We start from the raw sequence: 13,356 nt of genomic DNA on the forward strand, positions 1-13,356 counted from the left end.
GTTCAGCCTTCTCTATGGTTGGCCCCTTCTTTCCACACGTCAGCCTGTCCACTCAATATCGCATATATCAAGTCGGTCCATCCATTCAACATGTCGGCCTACATCTATCGCACGCCGAAGCCAGTCATATAAACTCGTCCTCCCCGTCGCATACTTCAGCCAACTCTCCATCACAATTTTTTCACAGGTCTTACGAGTCACCCTTGTCGCCCTCCACCGTCGCACATCCTTTGCACATCTCACTGGGCGCTCACCAGTCTCTCCCACCGCTATGGGCACGCACCTGCCTGTCTCCCTTAACCTACACACTCTCCGCACAACTTGTCATACATAGGGGCATGCTTGCCCATTGCATAAAACTGAAAGTCTACCCACTGTCGCACAAATGCCCGAGTCGGGTCAACATAGGCGCTCATCGCACGTGAGCGCACTCGACTCAACTTGTGGGCTTGCCATCCTCCCCCACTCTAAATAAGGTTGTTGTCCTCGACAACTCCATCATACACCATCATAAAGTGTCACTAGCTCCAACATATTCGAAATGTCCATGCTGCCAACCTCTGCTCCATCATTGCACAAACCATCAAGGCTCACAACTCCATGAATGGGAAAGTCTCCTCAATCCATGATCATCAACCACATCCATCACAATGTCCACATGCTGCCCCACCATGGAAGGCTGGTCCCTCCAACTCAAGCTACATGTTATCACTGCAACATATATTGTGTCGACTCATCATGTATCTTCATCATGTGAACTCCTGCCATGATACTCCATCCAACACAACACATCTCAGCCATAACCAAGACATATTTATGATAAAACTCGGTGCACTGCATTCCCCCATGACTCGAACTAGTTGGGTAGCTAATCCAACCGTAGCGCCCAAACCATGAGAATGCTCCTCCTCATGCCACCTTCGGTTGTTTCTCTTAGCATCCTATCACAATCTCAACTCAATCAAGAATCCATCCCAAGTGTAGAATAAGCCATGCTGAGGTCCATGAAGTGATCCATCATCCCATCTGCAACATGTTATCCATGATGCTAATGCAAATGTGGTGTCAAAAAAGTCTCATCCATCCAAGCATCATCATCATCATATGTCAAAGAGAGGCCTCATCCCCAAAGGTCCCTTTGTGAGGGCGGTGTAGTCCTTCTCATCATTAAGGCACCGCACACACCCACCTCCAAAGGTCTATCTCGTGAGAAGGTCCAGGAAGTTGCCTCCTTGACTCTCATCCACCCATGTATCTGACTAATATTGTGTCCTCAAGTACTCATGCACAACAACAATGTCCTCATGTGTACATCCAAGCTTCCCCAACTTGTCTTTCATCAAATGAAAGTCATATATGCCCATGTCATACCTGCAAAAGTATATGATTCCAGTTGGATCTCTACCTGTAAAACCTTCCCCAACCACTGCTTTAGAAGAAGTGCTCGAACTCCCCCTCCCATCAACAACTCCATGGTGAAGTTCCTCAGTAGAAGATGCACCTGTCATACTCCTCAAGATGTGTGAAACTGCCTTTCCACCTTCATATTTTTTCCCAGCTCTCACAACGAAATCAATAATCCTCTTCTCCTTCGTTGCTTGATTTATACATCTAAATTCCATTTGCCCCACATAATCATGCTTCACATCTGGGTCCTTTGGACACAAAGTCATTGAAGCAATCCTCGGTTGATATCCCAAGCGACTCTTCCTGTTCATCAGAACAATCATGGTCTGTCCTCCAACTATGATCAAGAGTATGTCTCGGTCCACCATCGGTATGGCTTGTGCAACTACCAAGAAATCCTGCCCCAACACCATAGTATGATCATCCATATCAAACACCCTCAAATCCAATCTTCCAAACCACAAGCCAACTCTCAGTTGTGTGTTCTTCAAAATACCTGTCACAAATTTCATGGTAGAGTTTATAGCCTTGAAAGCACTTGACTATTTCTCCCTTTCAACTTTCCTACCAAAAGATGTTGTTGTCTTCCTGCCAAGGAAACTATGTGTAGACCATGTGTCAATCAATGCAACAAACTTCTTGCCATGTACGGTTACCTACACAAAACTCAACCTTAAGGCATCACCATCCTCCCTAGGCTTTGTCTTGCATCTTATCTCAACAACCTTCTTCAACAATTTGACCTTAGAGGGGTCTTTCGACTTATGCCTCGACCTGAATGTCCTCTTAAGGTATGTTATCTCCCCTTTCGGTTCATCTGAGCAACTTGATCTTGGTCTAGCTTGAGTCCCTTCAAGCTTCTCCTTCATCACATCCTGCCCAAGTGCACCTACTTGGCACACATTGACTTCCTCCACTCAAAGTGACCCAATCATTTGAACATCTTCCTTCATGGCTCAGTGATATGCTCCAAGTCTGTCAATGTAATCAAGCTCAACTTCTTCTATAACAACGGGTTTATGATCAAGAAAGTCCCTCTCGATCTCGTCCTCCAGTCCCTTGACTTTATCTTGCAACATGGTACTTAGCTCCCTTAGTCAAACTCATTCATCCATGAGTTCTTGGAGTCTTTGGTCACCCTATTCTATCTTCTCATAAAGTTCTTCAAGTTCAACAATCCTTCCATGAAGATTACCCAAGGCCTTTCGCATGTCCACTATCTCATCTCCAATGTGCCCCAAGAGTTCCCTCTCTTACACGAAAGCCTCATAATGCTTCTGCTTCTTGTCCTTCCAATAACCTGTCATGTATTCAAGCTTTTGAAAAGCTCTTTCTGCCATCTTCATCCGTTCAGCAAGTTCAAGTCTTCACTACCTTCTTCACCTTCAATCTTCATCATGCTTAACTCACCCTAAATCAAGCCTCCTTCAAATCAAGCTCGAATCGTCCTGAATCAAGCCTCTGATACCATATTTCACACCTCTAGTCCGGTGGTAGTCTTTCAACTACACATAAGGGGGTGTGACACCACTACACTTTTTTTTCACCAATACTAGAGTGTATGGACTATGCCTAACTCAACACTCAGCCAATTTTCCATTTCTTCAAGTGTTAACAATGCAGTGGAATAACATTTACTTCAATTACAATTCATCATCATTATTATGCAACTAAAATCATAAACCATACAAGTATACACACTTATACTTGGGAGGGGCAAATCCCCTAAAGTATGCTCGATATAATATACAACTATAATGTACAATATCTTACAATTACAAGTTTATAATAGTCATGTGCTGCCAACTTCGTTGGCTTGCACAATCCACCAAATGTCGTGTCACAATCTTGCAGCTACTCGGTTTCCTATTTCCCACACAAGTTATGATGAAACCCCAAGTTTCCTTGCCTTAGAACGAATTCTGCAGTTTCACTGTCGCACTGACACTTTTGTTGTTCGGCTGCCCGTTCGCATGCCCTGTAGTGCCTTGTTGTGCCCAAACCTCTTGTTGCACCGTTCACTGCACATGGTTCCATGTTACCCTCAAGTCTGCACGCCCTCGGGTTGGCCCGCCTGCCCAAATCTGCACTTGCACCCTTGGGTAAGCTCACCCACTCGGTTGGGTCGCCAATCGGGTCAGGTCGCCCACGCCCTGTGACACCCTCAGATCGGGTTGCCTATCGGGTCGAGTTTGCACGCCTGCTCAGGCCCTGCGACGCCCTCGGGTCGAGTCACCCACCCACGCCTTGCAACTTCGCCTGCAGGCTTGTAACTCGTCCGCCCACCTATGGTTCACCCAAAGTAATCTGACCTCCTTATGCCTCCCTTGCTCGTCTCCTATCTCTGTGATTTCAGAGCAATTTCATTGGTCGAATGATTTCCTCCAAGTGATCACACACTTCTCCAATATATATGGGTCGGGTGGACCCAAACGCCACCCAATCGACACGTCCATTCGACCTTCTCCATGGTCGGCCCCCTCCTTCCGCACGTCGGCCTATCTGCTCAATATCGCATATATCATGTTGGCCCATCCATTCAACACGTCTTCCTACCTATGTCGCACACCCAAGGCGGTTGTATAAACTCGACCTCCTCGTCGTACAGTTCAACTAACACTCCGTCGCACTTTTGTCACGAGTCGCTCTCTGTCGTTGCAAATCCTCTGCACGTCTCATCGGGCACTCGCTGATCTCACCCGCCACTATGGGTGCGCGCCCATCCGTCGCCTTTAACCGACGCGCTCTCTGCATGACTCATTGCACATAGGGCTATGCCCACCCATTGCACATGGGCGTGCCGGTTGCATAAAACTGAAAGTCTACCCACTGTCACACAAATGCCTCAGTCGAGTCAACACGGACGCTTGTCGCACGTGAGCGCGCCCGACTCAACTCGTGGGCCTGGCAACATGGATCTTGTTTTAGAAGTGTTTTATTTTTTTAATTCATGTTGTGTTTTGTAAATATGTTGATAAATATATATGTAGTGTGAATGATAAATATTTGTGGGAGATTTTACATTAGATGTTGAAAATTTCATGAATTAATGACAAAATAAGCTTACAACATTATGAGAAATATTTAAGAAGTGTTGTTTATAACGAGTTTTGTTTATTATGCATGATATATATTTGATTATTTACCAGTTTAGATTCATATTGTATTTACAACTATGAAGGGTCTAGATAGATCAAATACCTTGAGTTGCAAACCTTTTTTAGAGAAAAAATTTGAGGAAAGATTAACACCTCGAGAGATTCAATCCCTTTCAGTGCTTGATATATCTAGGGATAATATGGATGTTGATTCCAATTTTGGGTGGTCAAATCAAAATTTTGTTTATGATAATATGAAAAAAGGTTGATATTAAATACCATTCAAACCTTTAACTCAAGATATTTCTTTCTCCAATGTCAATCCCTTAAATTATTGTTTTCTAATCCCCAAACAAGTCTCAATGGAATATGTCTTATTTAACCTATTTTAATAGGTGTAATAGAATCAATCCAAGGAAATAATTCATCCCATTGAATCTCCATAGAGTTATCAATTATTACTTAAACACATTTTACGAATTGTTACTAAAACATATGTGAGAGGTTTCAAGAATAAACTTCCAACATTATACACAATTTATTCAACATTTCCAATTGCACCATTAACAATTCATGCATAAGACTTCCATAAGTTTGAAGTAAGAATCACATTAGCACCAAATGAAATCAGCAATTCAAGTTCCAATTGTTACTCATTTGTTTCAATAGAAGAATTGCTTCTTATTATCACAACAACATTGCATGCAATAGGGTGATATAGGTATCTCAAATAATGTTTATTGTGATTGTGGAATAATCATTTGTTGCAAACAAATGTATGGCCTTATCAAATGACTATTTTGTGGAATAATTTAAAGAAGCATATGTATGACTCGTTAGTTAAGTCTTTTACAATTGAAATTTCATATTTAGCATTCATTAATATATATTGAAATTCTTCTCATCCTTTTTTTCATAGGAACAACACTATATATTCCATATGAAGAATATACTTACACTGTCAATACTGTCAACATCCATCATGTCACTTGCAGGAATTGAACCCGGGTGGGGGGGATTCCATTCCTTCCTCCCAACCACATGGGATAACCAAAATTTACAATGAAACTCTTTTAATCATTGCTTTATTTATCATGATTGAACACTATATTAAGATTCTCATTACTTTGTTTGGAGAATAAGACTCTTCTAAAAATGAACCTTATTTGACATGAAAAATATAATTCTCTATATCCTACATTTTAGAGATTACAATGTCGTAAGTGGCCAATACCAAATAATAATTCATATTTATAGAAAATTAAGTACATTCAAGTAGTGCATATCAACATCTAATAACCTTCCATTTTGTATTCACATAAATAATAGGTTAAGTTGTGCATAACCTTGAGGCCATTACTAATCTATTTAGATTAAGGGAAATTCTACTGATCATTTTCTAACATTGAATTGAGGTCTAATTTTCATAGATTCATGTAAGTTGTATCATATGTCTACGTGATGGAAGGTTAAACAATTTTATATTGAAAACTAATATTCCATTCAAACAAAGGTCAAGGTAGAAAAGGGTGGGAGTGAAGAGTATTCTGAATCCACCATCTATCCCTATTATGCAAATCCAGACACAACATGGTAACTTGTTGATAATACTAATCCATAATCTCAAACTAACCCATTCTCACGTAAATCCATGCATTATATCCTAACATATTGGAGTGTACAAAGCGCCTTTCAATGCAATAAAAACTTGTCAAGTGTGTTTTCATCTCTACAACTCAAACACTTACAAAATTATGTTGTGTTCTAATATAGTTTTACCATTTATATAGAACTGTGTAACTTCTTTGGCTATTAAATATTGCAAATATTATTTTCATCTTTAAAGAAGTTCATTTTTTTGTAAGATAAAAATGTTTATATTACGACAAAAAACATGGGAATACATAAGTGATTATCGCTACTGGTTTGCCACTCAGGAAACTAGACCAATAGCATAGGCATAAAATTTTGTGATTGTTCATGATAAATTTAACATGAAATTATGATGATAGAAAAACTACACAAAATGCTACATAGAAAATCTGAGATATAATAGAAATTTTAGAAAGACTATTGAAAATTAAATTGTTATTGTGAGGTGGTTCTTTGTTGCCTTTCATTCTGCGGGGATGTCCTATGGGCCAAGCGACTGAGGCCCTCTATCAGAGTCTGATGTAGAGGGATTCATGTTTATCAAACTCTTAGTTTGGAGTGTGATATTCCTATTGATTTTATCCACTTTCTCCAAAAGCACTCCCATCTATATGATGGTTTCATGCGAAGTATCAACCCTATCTGTGAGGGCTCTTACCATTAGAGTCTTTATGTGCCAACATAGATTCACCCTTTGCATATAGGAGGAGGCTTTGGATTTGGTAGAGTTCTCAATGCCTGGGATCTAGTCTCTAGTTTCCTAGTCCATATGCTTGTTAGGAATGTACCTCCGAGATTTCCTTACTTGTTCTTCCACATTAGATATTGCTCTTTGAACAACTATAGGGATGATGTCCTTGTATCTTTCCATAATTTTTCTTGCAACTAATTGTGCTCGAGTGTGGTGACTGGAGCAATGAATGAATTTTGGAGAAGAATATGGGCTAGAAAGTTCTCACCTGCCTATGCAAGATGACTCAAATAATCAACGTCTGGCCATATAGAGGGAAGGGAAAACCAAAGACTCGACAAAAGCTGAGAGTGAATTGATAGAATAGATGAAACAATGGAAGGGGAAAAAGGGGAACTTATAAGCACATAATGGGGAGAGGGGAGGTTGGATGTAAGGGGGGTGGGACAAAAGAAAGGGATAAAGGAGGGAATAGGGAGGGGAGGGACGACCAAGAGGTCGACTAAAGGGACATGGGACAAAAGAAAGGGATAAAGGAGGGAATAGGGAGGGGAGGGACGACCAAGAGGTCAACTAGAGGGACATGGGAGGAGACTAAAGAAAGGGCAGGGGAGGTGAGAAGTGTGAGAGACAAGGGAGTGAAACTAAAACAGAAACAAGCCTCCCAGAAGAATTAAGCCCAACAAGGGGAGAAAAAACCAAAATCCTATAAAACTCATACATGAAAGAGAACCAGAAACAAGAGAATTCGAGATTGAGACAAGATTCCAAAGAGGCATAACTAAGAGACCAAACCTACAATTATTGGTAGTGCTGCAAGAGATCACTCGAGAAGGAGAGAGGAGTCTGAAGCAGTGATTGTTCAAGATTAGGATCGAACCCCCTAACCTCAATTGTTCCATGGATTAATTATGTTGATCCAAGAACTCCAACTTTATTTTCCTCTTACCATGGCTAGGTGTGTATAAGCATACATAGGCGCTCTCTCCTTACCAATTGATATAATTCTCGCCACCTTTCGACATTATTTACTTGTTACACTCCATGACCTCCCATAATGAGAGACCTCCTCTCCTCACTGTATGAAGTCATGTGCGATTTTACCTTCCCTAAACACTGCATGAACCAACTCTAAGTTGCAACAACAACCATTAACTTACCATATGCTTGCCACCTCATGCGATAATGTTGTGTCCATGCAGGCTAAAAGGTGGAAGGCATCCTGCCTTCCCTTATACTCTTGTATGTTCTCATCTCGAGGGTGAGTTGGATGGCCCATCAACGCACACACTGTGGGGAGAATAATTTAAATTTATTAATTAAATAAAAAAATATTTATTTATTCTCTAAATTTTGTTGTAATATAACAAATATTAAAGGATCACCAAATCATGTCTTTTTGCTTATAATAAGGCACTAGGTCATGGATTTTTATTTATAATCAAAATTAACCAAATTTTAATTCCATTAGAAATAATTTTGAGAAAATCATACTGTAACATCTATCCTATGATTATAATGTTTTTTCCCAAAAGGCCATTTAGTTTTGAAGGCTCCACACCAACTTGATTGAGAACACAGTTCTTTTAAATCACCTTCATATTTTTTAATAACAATATTCTTAATATTTATATTTTTTCTAAGATTGTTTAATTTTGAAGGCTTCACACCAACTTGATTAAGAACATTACCATAACATTACCATTTTTTTTAAAGTTAGGATTTTTATTGCATTAGATTATTAAAAAGAAGAAACACCATGACATAGATACATTATGTTCTAGTCTCTTACTTGTTTTCTAATGGTTATTTCTATCATAAATAGAGTCATTGATGGAAACCCAAAAAATCAGTGTCCATTTGTGCATTTATAAAACTAAAATTATTGAATCCTTCTCATGACCCAAATAGTCAACATAACAAAACAAGGCTTGCTTGTGAAGGGAATCTAGGTTAAAATTTTGATTGTGACAAGCATGCATGAAGAAACTAAAAACGCATATATATAGAAAGGAGTTCAATGCTTGTCACAATGCTTTGCCTCATCAGAAAGATCAATAGGAGTGTCACTGAAGACGCTTAATGCCCGCACCATGATTTCCCCTGCCTATTTTTTAACAAGCCAAGAAATAAAGATAATAAGGAACCATTTTTTCCATTCAACCATATCCAATATCTCAAGGATGCTTTACTTTTCTTCCTCTTGGAACAATAATGCCTAAGCAATGACACCCTTTGTGTGCTAGTGGAGCTCCTGAGTCTGCTGGACCTTGGTGCCTCTAGTGTGAGAGGTTCTTGTGTCTCTCATGAAGTCAATGATTTTAGCTTCCATTTTACCTTTCTTTATCAACATTCTCAAGGCTCTGGTGCATTTTTCTAATTCCTTAATATAAAACTTTTGCTCAAAGGAGGTAGAAACATGAAATGTAACAATCATTACATCCCTCTCTTCTTTCAAGCTATGGAGCAACCTAGCAACAAGGTCCTTTCTTTTGTTCTTGTGGAGGGGAGCCATATGTGTGCCCAAACTTCCTAAAATCCAAATTAATAACAAACCTAACCAATAAATCTCAACAATTTACCAGAGAAATTGAATGGCTAGTGTTGTAGAGGAATGCAGGGGTTAATTACCATTTTAGGTTCCCCTTGATTCAACGAGTTCTTGAATATCTAATCTCATTATTCCTGGTGATGGTTTGCGGGTTGAATTAAGCCTTGACACACATGGTTGCAACCTCCTTGGTTATCTCATTGTTTTCTCGTGCAACTGTGCAGACATGGTTCTATATGCACCACAGATTCAGAGTCTCATCTAACTCATCACGCACATTCATAATGAATGCGGTAGATTGATTAAAAGAGTCAACTAATGTTTATGGGCATGCGATGGGCCCCATAATTGTCTATTTTATTAGGCCCATTTGATTATTTATAGACACTTAAAACATGTATTTGACCCCCTTACTTGCACATCATAGAGTTAATTTGAAGTATTAATGGGTACTTATGAATTTGGTTTATCCTTGCTTATTATGTGCCTAATATTATTTATTTTTGTAAATATTGTGAGAATATTGGCATATTATGAAGATTTGGAGGATGAGATAGTCTAGGGACTTGCTCCCTATTACAAGAGGACCAAGATTGGATAATAAATTAACATGATATTATGAAATTATTGCACAAATTATGGAGCTCTAGTGATTGAGAAAATTTAGGAAGGTGTTCCCTGTCATTTAATGCAAATTCCTAGTGTTGGGAACTAAATCCACTTTTTGAGGGATTTTGGAGGGGAAAACTACCTCATTTCAAGGAGAATGCTTCCTCATCACTTTGTATAAGTACAAATTCGAATTTTCCTCTAGAGGCATGTATTTCTTAGTCTTCTTGTGGAGAAAACTTGTTATTTAGTAGCTCCACTTTCATTTCTAGTAGGGATGTACTTGGATTGATTCAAATAATGAAGTTTGGTGCCATTTTTAGCTTCTAAAGATTGGTTTCCTCCATATTCTCTGATTTTTCTTGGGCTTGGCCATCACAGGAGCCTCAGAGCCCTCTTCTACAATTTCTTTATTTCTTTTGAATGTCTTTTTCACTTGCATCTCTTATTTATGCATTTACTATTCATGCTTATTTTGTTGTAGGTCATCTTGGTTAAATGATTGAAGTGAGTTGTTTTGCAGGTTATTTACAGAGTCACAAGCATGATTCATCCTTATAAAAAATTTTAAAATTCATATTCATCATTGAACTATTTGGATTGGTTTACTAGTTCACAAATATAAAATTTCTAGAAGTCCCTTGTAGCACAATAGTAGTAGTTTTCTTCTATAATTTAGAATGTGTTAATGAGATTCATTTGAGTTGATTACACTTAATATATTGGGTCATAAAAACATTCAAGTTAATAACAAAATTTACCCCATAGCATTTTCACTTTATTAGCTTAGGTATTTGGTAGGTTAACTAGCTCACTAATTCTTGAATTTCTAGTTTTTAGAGTAGTAATCTTCTGTAATTTTTTAGGATGCGTTAACAAAGGTATTTTGAAGTGATTCCACTTGGAACGGAGTCCTAGGACATCCTATTTAATAACAAAAAAAAATTCATCTAATTTTCATTTGATTTACTTGGGAATTCAACAAGTTATCTCACTCCTATAGCACTCATGTGGCACTCCTGTAACACATGTAAACTTGACCAGATCTGCTCCAAAAGCTTGGTTTTTGTCTCTTAGGCTTGAATAATGACCCCTAGGCTCTAAATCCATGATTTAGGAAGACCAAATACCACTTAGGACTTTCCTTTTTACCCTTGCAACACATCTCAACAATTTGGGTTAATGGACAAATTTATGAATTAGATAGCACAATAATGATTTCCTTGATTGCCACATGAAGTATCTAATGAACTATTTCAATGGATCTAACCTCTCTGGAATGCAGTGATTGATTACATTCTCTTTCCTTCATGCATGTTAGATTAGTTTACTTTCTTTATTCTTAAGCTAGGGTTTCTATTTCAAGCACTATTATTTCCATTCCATAGACTAGGTTTCCTTTTCAATGCAACTTTTACATTCTGCAATTAGGCTAGTGTTTGATTTCATGATATTCACTTCATTGCATCATATCAACAAAAGAAGGACACATTTCATGTTGCACATATAGTTTTGACACCTCTTAAGTTTGTATGAACCTCGGGTTGATAATTTAAGTTGGTAGCCTTGGGAGTTGCAACATTCTTGTTGCAATGCTAAGGCTCATCACTTTTTGGCGCCATTTTCAGAGAGGTGTCAAAGTATGCAACGTTTTCTTCCCTATTTGATTCATTTCTTTTATTTTCTACAAAAGCAAAAAAATTGCATTAGGCATATTTCATTTCAAAAACAAATATATTGCATTAGCATTCTCATTCAATTTGTTTTTATAAAAACATAAAAATACTTCTCCAACACTAAAAGTCCCCCATTTGACTATGTTGTAATGTCCCTCCCTTAATAATAAATAATAAAAATAAATAATAATAATAAAATGATAATAATGATAATAAATAATAAATAATATTAAAAAAATACAAGAAAATAAATAATAAACAATGAATAAAACAAAATAAAATAAAAAATAAAAAAATAGTAATAAATAATAAATAACCATGCTAAAGCTCTAAATAGAAATAAATAGAAATAAAACAAGAAAACAGTAAAAAAAAATCAGTAAAGCTATCAAAAAGAAATAAAACAAGAAAGCAATAAAGTTGCATGTAGACACATGGAGTGTGTGCATGTGGTTCCCCTTCCAATGTTTGTTCTATTTATTAGATGGTGAGGAAGATGGGAGGCATTCCATCATTCCAAGATTCTATCATTCATTCTCTTGGGAGAATAGTGTTCTAAGACAGAGGATTCATTGGCAGTAGTACGTTGATTGAGGGCTCGGGGGTGGCCAGTTGTAGCAAGACCTTGCGCAATTGAGCCTACGGTTGGGTGGAGAGTCATCCCCAAAACCTTGTTGCAGTTAGCAGACTTCAACCGAAATCACAGGTACAGGTAAGTGTTCTACTCATAGTTTTGAACTTGATATTAATTAATTGATAATTGCATGTTGAATATAAAGTACTTGACGCCCACGGGGCTTTGGATTGACGGTGAATGGGTGCACTGTTAAGGCACTCCTTGCGATAGGTCACCGGTTCAATTCCCCGTGGGTACTTAGTTTAGTCTTAACATAGAAAAAAAAATATAAAGTACTTGATTAATTACATGTTATTTTGGGCTGTTACATATGGTATAAGACCCCCTGTTTTCATTCGGATCATGGTGCTTAGTATAAATGTTGAACCTTTATCCAGGTTCGATTCGCGGCGTATGCTGATGTATTGTAGCTAATAGGTTTGTTTCGAGCCTTTTTTTGGAGAACTGGGTATTTGGTACTTGCAATCAGAGTGCAAGGGCCAGAAGCCTTTTTCCATGTGATGATGGTATATGGTGGGATAATCAAGAAATAAAGACATGTGAGAGTTTACTGTTGTATTCGGACCAGAGAAACTGTCAATTCCAATAGTGCCCAACCGAACAAAATAATGAGCAAATGATTCCCTATTGGTTTGAGTGTCGGGATGATGGCATTCTCAGTTATTAGTCTATCTGATCACTCTGCAGGCCGAGCATTCTATGCTTATTATTTATGGGTTTTCGTTTTAAAGGGTGCATTTAAATATTTGGGAGATTTCGGCCTCTCGTGAGTAATTTCTTTCAGGCATTTAAAGGGTGGTTGTTTACATGAATTATAAAAACGGGAGGTTACTCTGTGTTACGAAGACGGTGGATTGTGGGTAAACTCTTTCTTCAAAGCACCCAAGTATTCTGAATTTCCATGTTGGAACCATCGGTTTTTATCTTTTTCCTCTGCTAAGAGGATGAGGTTTTTTTTTTTTTTTCCCGTGTAAACCATTTATGCTAGTTTTGATTTCATAGTCCATTTATTAAACGTTTTGGAAAATATAGCT

General features: G+C 38.2%; 1 non-coding gene across 1 annotated transcript; it reads left to right on the forward strand.

Annotated features, from left to right (window-relative positions):
- Window positions 1-12,920: 12,920 nt before the first annotated feature.
- LOC149188512 (small nucleolar RNA Z102/R77) lies at window positions 12,921-13,004 on the forward strand. The gene has a single exon (XR_016256640.1). It is a non-coding gene; the product is annotated as a small nucleolar RNA Z102/R77 (small nucleolar RNA).
- Window positions 13,005-13,356: the final 352 nt, after the last annotated feature.

This window comes from Pinus tabuliformis, chromosome 3_1 (genome assembly GCF_031772625.1).
Source record: "Pinus tabuliformis cultivar Carrire ecotype Pingquan chromosome 3_1, CPIR1, whole genome shotgun sequence".
Classification (NCBI taxonomy): Eukaryota; Viridiplantae; Streptophyta; class Pinopsida; order Pinales; family Pinaceae; genus Pinus; species Pinus tabuliformis.